The 18,719-nt window shown below is 44.7% G+C and overlaps 1 protein-coding gene across 9 annotated transcripts in view; it reads right to left on the bottom strand.

Annotated features, from left to right (window-relative positions):
* The window catches only part of DZIP1L (DAZ interacting zinc finger protein 1 like), a 74,897-nt gene extending 60,945 nt beyond the window's left edge, over nucleotides 1-13,952 (bottom strand). For 7 of the 9 annotated variants that reach the window (XM_044946788.2, XM_044946777.2, XM_044946794.2 and 4 more), the window contains exons 1-2: nucleotides 13,377-13,582; nucleotides 10,229-10,305 (exon numbers count right to left, since the gene is read on the bottom strand). The gene's annotated coding sequence lies outside the window, so the exon portion shown is untranslated. The other 2 variants (XM_044946779.2, XM_044946784.2) reach the window with 2 other exon arrangements.
* Between the last annotated feature and the right edge of the window lie 4,767 nt (nucleotides 13,953-18,719).

Genomic DNA, 18,719 nt, shown 5'->3' with positions numbered 1-18,719 from the left:
AATTTTGCGTGCACCAAAACCCAGAGGAGAGGAGCAGTGATCCCACAGGAGACGGAACCAAAACTACCTGCTAGTATTGGAGGGCCTCCTGCAGGCATGGGTCGGCAGGGGCTCACCACAGGGATGGGGCACTGGCAGGTGCCCCTTGGCCTAACTCCTCTTGGTCAGTCACTCAGTCACGTCTGACTCTGTGATCTCACCAGGCTTCCCTGTCCATCACCAGCTCCCGGAGCTTACTCAAACTCATGTCGATCAAGACGGTGATGCCATGCAACCATCACATCCTCTGTCGTCCCCTTCTCTTCCCACCTTCAATCTTTCCCACCATCAGGGTCTTTTCAAATGAGTCAGTTCTTTGCATCAGGTGGCCAAAGTATTGAAGTTTCAGCTTCAGGGTCAGACCTTCAAGTGAATATTCAGGACCCATTTCCTTTACAATTGACTGGTTGGATCTCCTGGGAGCCCAACACCACAGTTTAAAAGCATCAATTCTTCAGCGTTCAGCTTTCTTTATAATCCAACTCTCACATCCATATATGACTACTGGAAAAACCATAGCTTTGACTAGACAGACCTTTGTTGGCAAAGTAATGTCTCTGTTTTTTAATATGCTGTCTAGGTTGGTCATAGCTTTTCTTCCAAGGAGCAAGTGTCTTTTAATTTCACAGCCGCAGTTACCATCTGCAGTGATTTTGGAGCCCCAAAAAATAAAGTCTCTCAAACTGTTTACATTGTTTCCCCATCTATTTGCCATGAAGTGATGGGACTGGATGCCATGGTCTTATTTTCTGAATGTTGAGTTTTAAGCCAGCTTTTTCACCCTCCTCTTTCACTTTCATCAAGAGGCTCTTTAGTTCTTCTTCACTTTCTGCCACAAGAGTGGTGTCATCTGCATATCTGAGATTATTGATATTTCTCCAAGCATTCTTGATTCCAGCTTGTGTTACACCCAGCCCACCATTTCACATGATGTACTCTGCATATAAGTTAAATAAGCAGAGTAACAATATACAGCCTTGACATACTCCTTTCCCTATTTGGAACCAGTGTTCCATGTTCAGTTCTACTGCTGCTTCTCTCCCTGAATACAGAATTCTCAGGAGGCAGGTCAGGTGGTCTAATATTCCCATCTCTCTAAGAATTTTCCACACTTTGTTGTTATCCAGACAGTCAAAGGCTTTGGCATAGTCAATAAAGAAGTACATGTTTTTCTGGAACTCTCTTGTTTTTTCAATGATCCAATGGATGTTGGCAATTTGATCTCTGGTTCCTCTGCCTTTTCTAAACCCAGCTCGAACTCCAGGAAGTTTACAGTTCATGTACTGTTGAAGAATTTTGAGCATTACTTTGCTACCTTGTGAGATGAGTGCAATTGTGTGGTAGTCTGAACATTCTTTGGCATTGCCTTTCTTTGGGATTGAAATGAAAATTGACCTTTTCCAGTCCTGTGGTCACTGCTGAGTTTTCCAAATTTGCTGGCATATTGAGTGCAGCACTTTCACAGCATCATCTTTTAGGATTTGAAATAGCTCAACTGGAATTCCATCACCTCCACTAGTGATGCCTCCTAAGGCCCACTTGACTTTGCATTCCAGGATGTCTGGCTCAAGGTGAGTTATCACACCATTGAGGTTATCTGAGTTATGAAGATCTTTTTTGTATAGTTCTTCTTGCCACAGTATATTCTTGCCACTTCTTCTTAATATCTTCTGCTTCTGTTAGGTCCATACCATTTCTGTCCTTTATTGTGACCATCTTTTCATGAAATATTCCCTTCAGTTCAGTTCAGTTCAGTTCCGTTCAGTCGCTCAGTCGTGTCCGACTCTTTGCGACCCCATGAATCCCAGCATGCCAGGTCTCCCTGTCCATCACCAACTCCTGGAGTTCACTGAGACTCACGTCCATCGAGTCAGTGATACCGTCCAGCCATCTCATCCTCTGGCGTCCCCTTCTCCTCCTGCCCCCAATCCCTCCCAGCATCAGAGTCTTTTCCAATGAGTCAACTCTTTGCATGAGGTGGCCAAAGGACTGGAGTTTCAGCTTTAGCATCATTCCTTCCAAAGAAATCCCAGGGCTGATCTCCTTCACAATGGACTGGTTGGATCTCCTTGCAGTCCAAGGGACTCTCAAGAGTCTTCTCCAACACCACAGTTCAAAAGCATCAATTCTTCGGCTCTCAGCCTTCTTCACAGTCCAACTCTCACATCCATACATGACTACTGGAAAAACCACAGCCTTGACTAGACAGACCTTTGTTGGCAGAGTAATGTCTATGCTTTTGAATATGCTATCTAGGTTGGTCATAACTTTCCTTCCAAGGAGTAAGTGTCTTTTAATTTCATGGCTGCAGTCACCATCTGTAGTGATTTTGGAGCCCAGAAAAATAAAGTCTGACAATGTTTACATTGTTTCCCCATCTATTTGCCATGAAGTGATGGGACCAGATGCCATGATCTTCATTTTCTGAATGTTGAGCTTTAAGCCAACTTTTTCACTCTCCACTTTCATCAAGAGGCTTTTTAGTTCCTCTTCACTTTCTGCCATAAGGGTGATGTCATCTGCATATTTGAGATTATTGATATTTCTCCCAGCAATCTTGATTCTAGCTTGTGTTTCTTCCAGTCCAGCGTTTCTCATGATGTACTCTGCATATAAGTTAAATAAGCAGGGTGACAATATATAGCCTTGACATACTCCTTTTCCTATTTGGAACCAGTCTGTTGTTCCATGTCCAGTTCTAACTGTTGCTTCCTGACCTGCATACAGATTTCTCAAGAGGCAGGTCAGGTGGTCTGGTATTCCCATCTCTTTCAGAATTTTCCACAATTTATTGTGATCCACACAGTCAAAGGCTTTGGCATAGTCAATAAGGCAGAAATAGATGTTTTTCTGGAACTCTCTTGCTTTTTCCATGATCCAGCGGATGTTGGCAATTTGATCTGTGGTTCCTCTGCCTTTTCTAAAACCAGCTTGAACATCTGAAAGTTCACCGTTCACGTGTTGCTGAAGCCTGGCTTGGAGAATTTTGAGCATTACTTTACTAGAGTGTGAGATGAGTGCAATTGTGCGGGAGTTTGAGCATTCTTTGGCATTGCCTTTCTTTGGGGTTGGAATGAAAACTGACCTTTCCCAGTCCTGTGGCCACTGCTGAGTTTTCCAAATTTGCTGGCATATTGAGTGCAGCACTTTCACAGCATCATCTTCCAGGATTTGAAATAGCTCAACTGGAATTCCATCACCTCCACTAGCTTTGTTCATAGTGATGCTTTCTAAGGCCCACTTGACTTCACATTCCAGGATGTCTGGCTCTAGGTGAGTGATCACACCATCGTGATTATCTGGGTCGTGAAGATCTTTTTTGGTATAGTTCTTCTGTGTATTCTTGCCACCTCTTCTTAATATCTTCTTGCTTCTGTTAGGTCCATACCATTTCTGTCCTTTATCAAGCCCATCTTTGCATGAAATGTTCCCTTGGTATCTCTAATTTTCTTGAAGAGATCTCTAGTCTTTCCCATTCTGCTGTTTTCCTCTATTTCTTTGCATTGATCGCTGAGGAAGGCTTTCTTATCTCTTCTTGCTATTCTTTGGAATTCTGCATTCAGATGCTAATATCTTTCCTTTTCTCCTTTGCTTTTCACTTTTCTTTTCACAGCTATTTGTAAGACCTCCCCAGATAGCCATTTTGCTTTTTTGCATTTCTTTTCCATGGGGATGGTCTTGATCCCTGTCTCCTGTACAATGTCACGAACCTCATTCCATAGTTCATCAGGCACTCTATCTATCAGATCTAGGCCCTTAAATCTACTTCTCACTTTCACTGTATAATCATAAGAGATTTGATTTAGGTCATACCTGAATGGTCTAGTGGTTTTCTCTACTTTCTTCCATTTGAGTCTGAATTTGGTAATAAATGTCAGAGCTTCTCCATCTTTGGCTGCAAAGAATACAATCAATCTGATTTCGGTGTTGACCATCTGGTGATGTCCATGTGTAGAGTCTTCTCTTGTGTTGTTGGAAGAGGGTGTTTGCTATAACCAGTGCATTTTCTTGGCAAAACGCTATTAGTCTTTGCCCTGCTTCATTTCATATTCCAAGGCCAAATTTGCCTGTTACTCCAGGTGTTTCTTGACTTCCTACTTTTGCATTCCAGTCCCATATAATGAAAAGGACATCTTTTTTGGGTGTTAGTTCTAAAAGGTCTTGTAGGTCTTCATAGAACCGTTCAACTTCAGCTTCTTCAGCGTTACTGGTTGGGGCACAGACTTGGATCACTGTGACATTGAATGGTTTGCCTTGGAAATGAACAGAGATCATTCTGTTGTTTTTTAGATTGCATCCAAGTACTGCATTATGGACTGTTTTGTTGACCATGATGGCTACTCCATTTCTTCTGAGGGATTCCTGCCCGCAGTAGTAGATATAATGGTCATCTGAGTTAAATTCACCCATTCCAGTCCATTTTAGTTTGCTGATTCCTAGAATGTTGACATTCACTCTTGCCATCTCTTGTTTGACCTCTTCCAATTTCCCTTGATTCATGGGCCTGACATCCCAGGTTCCTATGCAATATTGCTCTTTACAGCATCGGACCTTGCTTCTATCACCAGTCACATCCACAGCTGGGTATTCTTTTTGCTTTGGCTCCATCCCTTCATTCTTTCTGGAGTTATTTCTCCACTGATCTCCAGTAGCATATTGGGCACCTACTGACCTGGGGAGTTCCTCTTTCAGTATCCTCTCATTTTGCCTTTTCATACTGTTCATGGGGTTCTCAAGGTAAGAATACTGAAGTGGTTTGCCATTCCCTTCTCCAGTGGACCACATTCTGTCATATCTCTCCACCATGACCCGCCCGTCTTGGGTTGCCCCACGGGCATGGCTTAGTTTCTTGAGTTAGACAAGGCTGTGGTCCTAGTGTGATTAGATTGACTAGTTTTCTATGAATATGGTTTCAATGTGTCTGCCCTCTGATGCCCTCTTGCAACACCAACCGTCTTACTTGGGTTTCTCTTACCTTGGGCGTGGGGTATCTCTTCACAGCTGCTCCTTACCTTGGATGAGGGGTATCTCCTCACCACCGCCCTTCCTGACCTTCAACATGGAATAGCTCCTCTAGGACCTCCTGCGCCTGCGCAGCCACTGCCCCTGGCCTCCGGCGTGGGGTTGCTCCTCCTGGCTGCTGCCCCTGGCCTCAGGTGTGGGGTAGCTCCAATTTCTTGAAGAGATCTCTAATCTTTCCCATTCTACTGTTTTCCTTTATTTCTTTGCATTCATCACTGAGGAAGGCTTTCTTATCTCTCCTTGCTGTTCTTTGGAACTCTGCATTCAAATGGGTTTATCTTTCCTTTTCTCCTTTACCTTTGTTTCTCTTTTTTTCTCCAGCTATTTGTAAGGCCTCCTCAGACAACCATTTTGCCTTTGTGCATTTCTTTTTCTTGGGAATGGCCTTGATCACTGTCTCCTGTACAGTGTCACAAACCTCTGTCCATAGTTCTTCAAGCACTCTATCAGATCTAATCCCTTAAATCTATTTGCCACTTCCACTGTATAATCATAAGGGATTCAATTTAGATCATACTTGAATGGTCTAGTGGTTTTCCCTAATGTCCTCTTGGAGGTCACCATTAACCTTACCATAGAGCCCTTAGACCCTAGGGCTGGGTCATCTCAGGCCAAACAACTACCAAGAAGGGAAACAATCCCACCTATCAACAGATAATTAGATTAAAGCTTTACTGAGCAAGGCCCTGCCTATCAGAGCAAGACCCAGTTTTTCCCACCACCAGTCCCTCCCATCAAGAAGCTTACACAAGCCTCTTTAGCCTCATCCATCAGAGGGCAGACAGAAGAAGCAAGAAGCAGCTAAAACAAAAACCATGTTACAGAAAGTTAATCATGATGAAAAAGCAGAAGGTTATGTCTCAGATGAAGGGATAAGATAAAATCCCAGAAAAACAACTAAATGAAGGGGAGACAGGCAACCTTCCAGAAAAAAAATAATGATAGTGAAGATAAACCAGGATCTAGGGACAAGATTGGAGGCAAAGATTAAGAAGATGCAAGAAATGTTTACCAAAGACCTAGAAGAACTAAAGAACAAACAAACAAGAGATGAATAATACACTAGAAGGAATCAATAGAAGAATAACTGAGGCAGAAGAAGGGATAAATCGCCTGGAGGACAGAATAGTGGAAATCACTGCCACAGAAGAGAATATAGAAAAAAGAATGAAAAGAAATGAAGACAGCCTAAGAAACCTCCACAAGATTAAATCCACCAACAATATAGGGGTCCCAAAAGGAGAAGAGAGAGAGAAAGGACCTGAAAAAAATATTTGAAGAGATAATAACTGAAAACTTCCAGAACATGAGAAAGGAAATAGTCAAACAAATCCAGGAAGCACAAAGTCCCAGGAAGCATAAACCCAAGGAGGAACACACCCAGACACATAGTAATCAAACTGACAAAAATTAAAGACAGAGATAAAATATTAAAAGAAACCAGGGAAAAACAACAAATAATATACAAGGGAACTCCCAATCAGGCTATCAGCTGATTTCTCAACAGAAACTCGACAAGCCAGAAGGGAATGGCACAATATATTTAAAGTGATGAAAGGGAGGAACCCACAACCAAGAATACCCTACCCAGCAAGACTCTCCTTCACATTTGAAGGAGAAATCAAAAGTTTTCCAGACAAGCAAAAGTTAAGAGAATTCAACATCATCAAACCAGTTTTACAACAAATGCTAAAGGAACCTCTCTAGGCAGGAAACACAAGACAAGGGAAAGACCTACAGAAAGCAAACCCAAAACAATTTAGAAAATGGTAGTAGGATCATACATATCAATAATTACCTTAAATGTAAATGGATTACCAGGGGTCCCTGAGAAGAGAGGGGTCTGGGACTCTCAAGGAGGAGGAAAGAACAAATGTTTTTTTTTCCTCTACATTCCTTAGTCTTAGTCACATAAAACTTTTTTTTTCTTTAAGCCTGGAACTGATGATAACACAACAAACAACTCAGTTTATAAACTCCATACTAAGGATTATATCGGAGAAGGCAATGGCACCCCACTCCAGTACTCTTGCCTGGAAAATCCCATGGATGGAGGAGCCTGGTAGGCTGCAGTCCATGACGTCGCTAAGAGTCTGACACAACTGAGCGACTTCACTTTGACTTTTCACTTTCATGCATTGGAGAAGGAAATGGCAACCCACTCTAGTATTCTTGCCTGGAGAATCCCAGGGACGGGGGAGCCTGGTGGGCTGCCGTCTATGGGGTTGCACAGAGTTGGACACGATTGAAGTGACTTAGCAGCAAGGATTATATAACAACAATGTATCCTGCTTGAGGACAGTTTCTCCTTCCTGAAAACCTTCCAGCTAATCCTGTTATCTTAAAATGTAAATTATGGGAGTGGGTCTAGTAAGATCTTTACAACCTTGAGACATTCTTTTGATTTATTGTAATAATTAATTAAAAAGTATATAACTCCCTTGCTATCACTAGTGAGGGGGCATTCTCCAATCCCTTTCTGATGTCTATGTCAGAAACCTTCTCTGTCCCTTTTCTTACTTTAATAAAACTCTGCTACACACACACACACAAAATGTAAATGGATTAAATGCACCAGCCAAAAGACACAGAATTACTGGGTAGATAAAAACATGTGTAAGTATGCACTTCCAATTACCACATCACTCTGCTTGACGCCCCCAAATAACTGTATGTAATTATTTTATAGTGTTAAGTTAATCGTGTTCCCATTATGGCTTGCAATTATAATTGTCTTTTAATTTTTGTCTGGCTATTGATTATGAAAACTGACAAACATCTCTTACTCTTGTAATTATGTAATTATTACTCACTTAATACCATTGTATCATTATTGATCAACAGAAAAATTATAGAACTCCATCTCACCAAAACTAGGATCTAATAGAAAAGCCTGTAATCATTTATTAAAATCCAGATGCATATCAGAAATATCTTGAAATTTTTTGAAAAATGCTAATGCTCAGGTATTGCTTATTTTCTCCAGAGCTCCAGATATGTTTCTAATGAGCAGTCATGTTTAAAAACAACTGCACTATATGATGATCTTTTACTTTTATTTAGTTTATTTCACTTTTTCTATTTCATATTCAGTGCGCCAATTTCATTAAGTTTATGCTCTCCAATTTCTCCATCTCTTCTTTTTTTTTTCTGATGTTCTTCTCAAGCCTTTATCAAGTGTAGTAGAAAAACTTTTGTATGCATATATATATATATATATATATGTGATTGAACAAGGAGCACATGAACGAGGAGCCTTGAGGCCCTCTGCAAGGCTGAGTTCAAGTTTGATGCAGATGAATATGAAAACATGGCTCATCCCAGAGGTCAAATATATCCCTAATCACAACCCTCTGGACAAACAGCAGACCCCACACTCATGAGAGCCTTGGCACTGTCCCCTCCTTACTCATGCCCACCAATAAATCCTACTTTCCTATCAAAAAAGGAAAAAAAGAATTAGGACAAAGAGTAAGAATGGAATTGTACTTGGTTGCTCTTTGCAACCACATGGACTGTAGCCCACCAAGCTCCTCTGTCCGTGGGTTTTCTCCAGGCAAGAATACTGGAGTGGATTTCTATGCCCTCCTCCAGGGGATTTTCCCAATCCAGGGATTGAACCCAGGTCTCCAGCATTGCAAACGGAATCTTTACTGACTGAGCCACCAGGGAAGCCCAAGAATTGAGTTAGGGTAAATTAATCTGGACTCCTTGGAGAGAAATGCCATTTGGACAGTAAAATGCTCGATTTGTTGACCATCTGTGTCCTCAGCCTAATCCCCCAGGCTGCTAATGAAAGCTTAGCATGCAGGAACCCTTATGGGTGGGTGTAGGCTCATCAGGGAGATGCCCCAGGGTACACATTGACTGTCAAGAGGTAACAGCTGTGTTCTAGTTGGCCTCCTAAGCAGCCCTTAAACCCTCGTGTTTACACTCTGAGCACACTCTGTAAATACCCAAGGTGGCAGCCCCAATCCCAGTTAAGAAAATACTGAATTAGGGGGTCTGTGTTCATGAGTTTTTGCATTGTGTGCCATGCTCAGCCATATCTGACTCTGCAACCACATGGACTATAGTCCGGCAGGCTCCTCTGTCCATGGAATTTTCCAAGCAAGAATACTGGACTGGGTTGTCACTTCTTACTCCAAGGGATCTTCCCAACCCAGGGATTGAACCCACCTATCCTGCATTGGCAGACGGATTCTTTACCACTGCACCACCTAGGAAGCCCCTCGTGAGTTTTTACTGAACCACAAAAGTATCATCCTTGTTTGTCACTGAAACCCTAAGAGTCCAGTTCTCAGAAGTCCCAGGGCTCTGACATAAAAAGATGAGCAGAATTCCCTGGTGGTCAACTGGTTAAGAATCTGACTGCCAATGCAGGGGACACGGGTTTGATGCCTGGTCCAGGAAGATTCCACATGCCGCAGGGCAACTAAGCCCATGAGCCACATCTACTGAGCCGGAGCTCTAGACCTCAAGAGGTGCAACTGCTGAAGGCCATGTACTCTCCACAACAAGAGATGCCACCACAATGAGAAGCCCAAGTGCCGCACTAAAGAAGACCCCCTGCTTGCTACAACTAGAGAGAGCCCACGCACAGCAGTGAAGACCTAGCACAGAAAAATTTATTTATGTATTTTAAAAGGTGAGCAGAACTGTGGAAATCTGAAGTTGATTAAGATGACAGCAGCTATTACTTATTAACTACCCATGTGCCAGGCACTGTGCCAGCATTTTATAGTTCTATTTCTAACCATCATACAGCCTTGTATGTGGCTATGATTTGCCTCATCTGATAGATGTAGAAACTGAGGCTCAGAGAGACTAAGGGACCTGCCCCGAGTCCTTCAGTTACCAAGTTAGGAAGCCAAGATCGAAATCAAGTTCTGAGTCCAAAGCTTCTGAATTTTGCCAAACTACCTCCCATTGGTGATGATGATAATACAAAAATCCTTTCCCATTTTGTAAATTATAATACCTGAGATTTCTTGATCAAACGGCAAGGACTGAAAGAGTTTACAGCACATCATAACAGATCAGTGCTGGAGACCCTAACGTTTCCCTGTCTCCTTGTAGAATTTAGCCAAACACAACTCAGCTCCTCAGCTTGCATCCTGGTTCAGATGGGCGGAAGACAAAGCCAAGTGAGAGTGCTTCTGGTTACCTGGAGACCACACACCCCAGAGGCAGGAACGCTGTGTTTTCTTCAAACTGAATTATCAGCAGACTGCTTTCCCACACCTGAGAACAGAAATGCAAAGCAAAAATGACTCCCCATCATTAGGAAATCAGGAACTATTAACCATCTCTAGATGTTTCAATGGGGTCCCAGGAACTTCCCAATACTAGACCACTATCATTAACTAGTGGGATCCAAAAGAATGATATTTATGCTAGCATTCCAAATCATTCATCATTGAAGAGACAGTTTCTACCTGGAGTAGCCTCACAGCTGAGATGGCAAGCCCATCTACCACCTATCTTTGCACACTCCCAATGATGGGATGCTCACTACCTCAAAAGGGAGCCACCTCTCAGTGAAACAACTCCTGGAAACTTTAAAATTCTTCTGAAACCTGCCACCTATCAACTGTCAAAGATGGTTTCCACAAAAACGACCAGTTTATTTTTTCAAAATAAAATTCTGATTTTTTTTTAACATAAATTAACAATTAGTGTACACCACCACCAATGCCATCTTGCTGTCTGTTCTGCTTCTTCAAGGATGCTGCCAGCACTTCCCTGGTGGTCCAGTGATTAAGAGGCGAAAGTGAAAGTCACTCAGTCATGTCCAACTCTGTGACCCCATGGACTGTGGCCCTCCAGGCTCCTCTGTCCATGAAATTCTCCAAGCAGGAATACTGGAGTGGGTAGCCTTCTCCAGGGGATCTGCCCAACCCAGGGATCTAACCCAGATCTCTGGCATTGCAGGTGGATTCTTTACTGTCTGAGCCACCAGGGAAGCCCAAGAAAACTGGAGTGGGTAGCCTATTCCTTCTCCAGGGGATCTTCCCGACCCAGGAATCAAACCAGGGTCTCCTGCATTGTAGGCAGATTCTTTACCAGCTACCAGGGAAGTCCAGTGATTAAGAATCTACCTGCCAACACAGAAGACTGGGGTTTGATCCCTGGACCAGCCCACACACCGCAACGTGCCCTAGAGCCCAGGCTCTGCAACTAGAAAAAGGCCGCGAGCAGCAATGAAGACCCAGTGCAGACAAAAATAAAAATAAATAAGAAACAACCTCTCGACAATTTTTTTTTTTTAAAGAATGCTGTCAAGCCAAGAGGAGCATTTGGAGGAGCCAAGCTTCCAAGGCAACTGCCTGGCAATCATTTACAAGCCTGCCCTGACTACCAGCTAACTTGGCAGTGCAGGCCCCAGGGGAACTCAGGTGTGTCATTAGCACTAATTGTTCTGGCTGCCAAGGAAACCCTGGCAGAGTTTGCAAACAGGCTGTGCACACATGGTAGGCAAGGGAGCACTAAAGACCCCAGTGGAGACAAGAGTGACCCAGGAGCACTTTTGGAGCACTACCATTACAGACCTTGTTCTGCTTGCTCTCTGTTTCTGCTTTTTTCTAAAAAAAAAAGGAGACTTCCCTCCCCTTTTCAGTCTTTCTTGCCCATTATGTAGCAAGAGAGAGATCCACTCCACCAGGCACACAGCTCTCCCTTTATAGAACATCTCCAATTTTTAAGAGACGATTCCTTGTTTTGGTTAAAGCTTATTTTAAGTTTGCCACAAAAGAATTGTCTTTAAAATAAAAATGGGATGGGACTTCCACGGAGATCCAGTGGTTAAGACACTGCACTTCCACTGCAGTAAACATGTGTTCGATCCCTCGTCAGGGAACTAAGAGCCCGCATGCTACGCAGCTCGGTCAAAAAATAGAAATAAATAAATAAAGTAAAATATAAAATAAAAATGGGAGATAAGGATTTGATTGACATCTCTTTGAAGTATTTTAGACATGACTACATACTGATAAGATTTATCTTCCCAGGTGCAAAACCGTCAAAAACCAACACAACTTTTCACATCTAAAAGAACAGCAGTTTAGAACATACTGGGCTTCCCTGGCGGCTCAGATGGTAAAGAATCTGCCTGCAATGTAGGAGACCCAGGTTCGATCCCTCAGTCAGGAAGATCCCCTGGAGAAGCGCGTGGAAATCCATTCCAGTATTCTTGCCTGGAGAACTCCATGTACAGAGGAACCTGGCGGGCTACAGTCCATGCGGTCGAAAAGAGTCGGACATGACTGATCAACTTTTTTCTTCTTTCTTAGAACATACTGGTGTTTTTCTTCTCCATGGAGAAGCCATTGCTTCTCAGTAGAGTTTTTACAACTTCAGATCCTGGGACACCAGATCCCCTTAAAATCCTCCCTAGAGGTAGGAGGTCCAGTGACAGACGGCATTGCAAGCGGTTAGCCTGCTGATCAGGACTGGCCCTCCCTGCAAGGGGCCCACAAGGAGAGCCCATCAAGTTACTTCCTTCCCTCTTTCTGTCAGTTTCAGCTGAGCAACCAAGAAGTTGGACCAAACTTCAGTTCCTTGGCAGAACCCAGTTATGCTGCACAAGTGAATTCAGGTTTCTGTTTCCACCTAAAGCAAATAGCTTCATGTGACCATCTTATCAAGTTGGATGGTATCCAGAAAGATTTCCACGTGAGGGAAACGTCTCCAGAGCATTGGTGCTGACAGAGACGACGGAATACCTCTTATCGGCCACTTGACTGCAGAACCGGCCTTCTCTAGGTGGGGTTGTCCTCACTGGCCAGTCCTCAGCCCCAGGAGGAGGTGTGAGAAACTGAGGCAAAGGAGAGAAAGACCACCCACCCAGTCTGCCTCTGTGGGAGGCCGGTCAGAGCACCGCCCCTTCATCAGGCCTCTCTTCAAAGTCTGGTTAGAAACGTTCCAAGAGACCCTGCAGGGGCAGGGCCTTAAGGAACAGGCCTGGATAACTCCTTCCCAGGTCCCGGACCCCTCCTCTGACGGGCCTCCTGGACACTTGTCCGGTACTAAGCGAGTTCCCCTGGGCTTTTATCTGCAGCCACCCCAAACGAAAAACATGGTTGCTGCCTCCTCCTACACTCCAGCCTCGGGAAGCAAGGCGGAGGAACCAGAGATGCTAATCCGTTTGTTTTTACATCACCTCATTACTAGAAGATCCCCCAGAACGCAAAGCAGCAACCCCACCCCCACCCCAATCATTTTACTTTTTCCAAAAAGTGAAAATCCGAGGCCGTCCTCCCAGGGAAGCCCAGTCCTGCGGGTTCAGTCATTCCTTCTCCCCCGCCCTCGAGTACCTCGGTCCGGAGTGGGCCAGGCACCGGGGATGGGGAAGCCGCCGGGCGCAAGGGGCGGTGCGTCCCGAGGCGGAGCTCCCCGCCGGACCCCGCTGGGCGTCGGAGGCGCTGCTGTTGAGCCTACTGCGATCGAGGCTCGCGTCACTTGGACTGCACGCCGCTCCCGCTAGGGCCAAATTCCGGGCATAGTTTTCCCACGCGGCCCGGCTCACCTGGGGGTCCTCGGAACCCAGGCAGTGGGCAGAGGTCGCTAGAGAGCGGCTCCGCCCCTCCGCCCCGGCCCCGCCTCCCGACTCGCTCCACCGCCCTGGACCGAGGCTGTTCCCGGAATCCTCGCCGCCGCGCCGGCCTGGGATGCTTCCTCCGCTCCCCGGCCCCCCCACCCCTACCCGGCGCGGCAGCTCGGGTTCTGAACGGCGCCGGGCAGAGCCGCCCGGCCACCTGCTGCCAACCTGCGGGACCGGGGGCACAGAAAAACCTCTGGGCGCCCGCAGCTGGAGGCTGGGGTCTCCGCTGCCTCCTGCTCCCGCGAGAGCCACCCCACCCGACCCCAAGGAGGGGCGGAGCCTCTCCCCAGTCCCTCCGGGACAAGCTATTTTTAGGTCCGTTACGGAAGCGGGAAGGAGGGAATGCCACGTTTAATCCTTCAGGAAAATCCAGGATCCTAGTGAGTGGCTCCCAGGCCTTGCTGAGAAGCAGGGACTCTCTCCCGTCTACACACACACACACACACAGCCCCCTACACCCCACCTGGTACAGTCGCCTGACCTGCTGAATGCTGGGGTCCACCAGTACAAAACTAAAGGGACCTTCTTGTTTTCTGATGGAGAAGGAAATGACAATCCACTCCAGTATTCTTGCCTGGAGAATCCCATGGAGAGAGGAGCCTGGGAAGGGGGCTGTAGTCCATGGGGTCGCAAAGAGTCGGACACGACTGAAGCGACTTAGCACGCACGCAGCCACTTGGTTTCTGATCCGAACCCATGCTAGTCCTTTGAGTAAATCCCAGGTCTGTTCAGATGGCCACCACTTTCCCCCCAACCCCTAACCATCTGGTCAGCCCCGGGAATCCAGTTGGGAAATCCAGGACCATAAAAAGCTCTTTTGGTTAATGGTCTCTGACCCCTTCCTATAGCCATTTGTTGTTTTACTGAGACTCGGATTTCTGGGTTTGTTTGTTTTTCCCCCCTTTAAGCCTTCTTCCCACCCCAGCTACCAAGCTGTGTGAGGGGATATTCAAAACAAAACTGCATGGGGAAAAGTGTTGGCAATAATGTGGAGAAATTAGAACCCCTGTACACTGCTGTGAAAGTGTAAAATGGCATAGCCATTGTGGAAAAGAAAATGGTCACTTCTCAAAAAATTAAACACAGAATTACCATATGATTCAGCAATTCTACTTCTGTGTATAGACAGTAAAGAATTAAAAGCAGAGACTCAAAAAGATATTTGTACACCCATGTTCATAAAAACATTATTCACAATAGCCAAAAGGTGGAAATAACCGAAGTGTCCGTTAACGAACAGAAAACAAAATGTTATATATACATTCATATATGCACACACACACACACACATATATATAAGTCCTTAAAAAGGAATGAAATTCTGATACATGCTACCACACGAGTGAATCATGAAAACATTATGCTAAATGAAATGTCAGGCACAAAAGGACATAGATGATATGATTCCATTTATATAATGTACCTAGAATAGTCAAATTCATAGAAACAGAAAGTAGTATGGTGATTGCCAGGGCTAGGGAAAGGAGGGAATGGAAATTATTGTCTAATGGATATAGAGTTTCAGTCTGGGATGATGGAAAAATTAGAGAGGTGGATGGTGGAGCTGGTTGCACAACAACATGAATGTACTTAATGCCATTGAATGGTATACATGAAAATGGCTAAAATCGTAAATGTGTAAATGTAAATTGTAAATGTGTAAGTGCACATTTATGGTATGTGCATTTTACCACAATTTTTTTAAATGTTAAAAAAAAAAACAAAAACGGTGGACAGGGACTCCAGGGACTCCTGGCCCAAGCAGGAGTATCTGTGAGCCACCAGCTCTCATGGGAAGCCTTGTTCCCAAGCTTTCCTGGCCAGGGCACCCTTTTCCCTCCAGGACTTCCTGCAGAAAGGCAGAGAATAATCCAGACTGTGGAGTCAAAGACGCACTTATATTCCACCTTCCCAGGCTGTGTAACCCTAGGAAGTCACTTACCCTCTCTATGAAGTGGGGAAAATAAACTACCTACGTGCTAAGTTGCTTCAGTCGTGTCCAACTCTTTCTGATCCTATGGACTGTAGCTCACCGGGTTCTTCTGTCCATGGGATTCTCCAGGCAAGAATGCTGGAGTGGGTAGCCATTTTCTTCTCCAGGCGATCTTTCCCACCTAGGGATCAAACTTGCATCTCTTATGTCTCCTGAATTGGCAGGCGGGTTCTTTACCATTAGCACCACCTGGGAAGCCCAAACTTTACCTAGCAGGTCATTATGAGAACCAACTTAGTTAAAACGTCTCAGCCAAAGGGCCTCGCAGTTGCTAGCATGTCTTCACAAGTTCCGTCAAGTGTGAGGGCTGGGAGGCTTCTCAACTCAATTCCCTGAAGTATATAAAAAGTAGCTCTGTGCACGCCCACGTGTGTGTGTGTGTGTGTGTGTGTGTGCACATGTGCTATCTGTTGCAGGGCTGTTGTGGGAAAATGAACTTGACATGCACCCGGATCCACCTTCTCAGTAATGCCAAAAGCTAAAGACTCCATCTTCAGCTGACCAAGACCTTCCATGCATGGAACCCACACACTCTCCCTTTACTGGGCCACAGTTTGACATTCAATAGCGCCAAGAGTTTCCGAGTGCCTGCTAGGAGATAGGCTGTGTTCTAAGACCCACTAGATCATGTAGCGCTAGGAAGCCGTCACCTCTGCTGTGTCCCCTGTGCCACAGCACACACAAGGCGTGGTGGCACAAGTGACGACAGGTATGCAATGCAAAACACAGGAACAGGCCAAAGGAGACTGCCCTAGACGCCTACTCCAGGGGACATCCTGTCACCATAACCATAGAATGGGAGGACAGAGGGTAGGTTCTCAATATCCGTGGTTTCCATTTTGCCCTGTAGCCCCTCACCACTTCCTCAGGCCAGTGTCAGATACCCGCTGTCTGAGAGGCATAGACACCAGCACAACTGGTCTCCTTCCTACACTTGGGGATGTGTCAGTGGGACTTGTCTGCTGCTTGAAGGTCTACTTTAGACTCTGTTGTTATTGTTTAGTTGTTGTGTCTGACTTTTTTGCAACCCCAGGGACTGTAACCCACCAGGCTCCTCCGTCCATGGGATTTCCCAGGCAAGAATACTGGAGTGGGTTTGCCATTTCCTTCTCCGGGAGATGTTCCCCACCCAGGGATCAAACCTGTATCTCCTGCATTGGCAGGTGGATTCTTTACCACTGAGCCACCGGGGAAGCCCACTTTAGACTCTAAGGAGTCCACAGTTGGAGTGCCCTCTGCTGTCAACTGCTGGCATCACACTTTGGAAGCCAGCCGGGTTCCAGATCCCAATTTTTCAAAGGGCTTCTGGTGTGTTGGGTGCAGGTCTCCCAGGGCTGGGCTGCTGACCACTGATGGTCCCAGCAGTGATTTGAGGTCAAAGGTGTACTGTTGGGTTCTCACTGTATTAATGTATATAGACAGGCATATAGTTATAAGGACATTTTACATGAAAACCTGGTTTGCTAGTTTCTTCTTGAAAAATCTGAGGATCTGGCACCATAAAGCCTGCACTCACATATCCACATCAAGAATTGGCTGGAACTGAGGGGGAACCTCTTACCTACTCTCTAACCCATTCCCTGAAAAAGATTACTTTGAAGAAGTCTGTGCGCTTAGAGAAAGACCTCTTTTCTCAGGAAAACTCTCTCCTCTATTGCAGAATGAGATGCAGGATCAGTTTAACCAGGACCCACTCTCTGAGTCTAGAAACAAACACTAGGTGGGGCGGGCTGAGACAGATTGAAAAAAAAAATGCAACAAAATAATAAAATGTTTGTGTCCATGATATACAAAGACCAGTTAAAAATCAATAAGAAATAGAAAAGCAATTCCATAGAAAAGTGAACAAAAGATTAGGCAAGTCATAGAATAAGAAAACATACCAGTTAAACATATGGCACTCCACTCCAGTACTCTTGCCTGGAAAATCCCATGGATGGAGGAGCCTGGTAGGCTGTAGTCCATGGGGTCACTAAGAGTCAGACATGACTGAGCGACTTCCCTTTCACTTTTCACTTTCAGGCATTGGAGAAGGAAATGACAACCCACTCCAGTGTTCTTGCCTGGAGGATCCCAGGGACGGGGGAGCCTGGTGGGCTTCCGTCTATAGGGTCGCTCAGAGTCGGACACGATTGAAGCGACCTAGCAGCAGCAAACATATGAAACACTCAACTTCACCAAAAGTAAAATAACTAGATACATTTTTAAACAATCATATTGGCTAAAATTAAGTAGAATGTTGGCACTGGTGAAGGATGGGAAAATGAGAAATTTCAAACAGCCTTTTGGAAAACAATTTCACAGCACATATCAAATTTTAAAGTCTTCAAAATGTGGTAATCAGAACTACAGTACCACTTGTATGATTAAAATTAGAATCATCTTAAATGTCCACCAATTGGGTTTTAAGTAAATAGATTATGATATATCCTACAATAAAACACTCTGCAGCCCTTATGAAGAATATATTTTGTTAATGAAAAAAGGTGTCCAAGACATATGCATTGTTAAATTAAAAAACAACTAACATAATACTATGTATTATATGTATCCATTTATGTTTTTTAATTATACCTATAAGAAATTCAGGGGTGATATTCAAAATATTTAACCATTATGCTCACACAGTCATTAGCCCTCTGGGGCAAATCTTCACACATTGGTTGCTGCATCATGGAGGTCCTGGAGAGAAGAGTTAGGGCAGATAAGCTGATAGTGGGGGATACTGGGAAGACTACGGCCAAAACTACTTACAAATAGCATGGACATATACTCAGAGAAAAGTGAGAGACATACCAAACTTGACAGTGGTACAAGAGGGACTTTCATCTTTTATTCCATGCAATCTTATCATTTGAAATTCTAAGAATGAGTGTCAGATTTGAAAAAAGAAAAATTAACATGGGGGAAACACTAGCATGACCTAATTTCAAACTGTATCATGATGTAAACGTGTGCAATATATTCACCAAAGGCCAGAAGGAACCCAGGGTCATCTGGAATCCACATTTCTGATGGCTCATTACTCTTTTTATTTTGCCCAGTACCGTCCTCACCACCATG

This window comes from Bubalus bubalis, chromosome 1 (assembly GCF_019923935.1).
Source record: "Bubalus bubalis isolate 160015118507 breed Murrah chromosome 1, NDDB_SH_1, whole genome shotgun sequence".
Lineage (NCBI taxonomy): Eukaryota > Metazoa > Chordata > Mammalia > Artiodactyla > Bovidae > Bubalus > Bubalus bubalis.
This window is presented reverse-complemented; position numbering and strand designations above follow the sequence as displayed.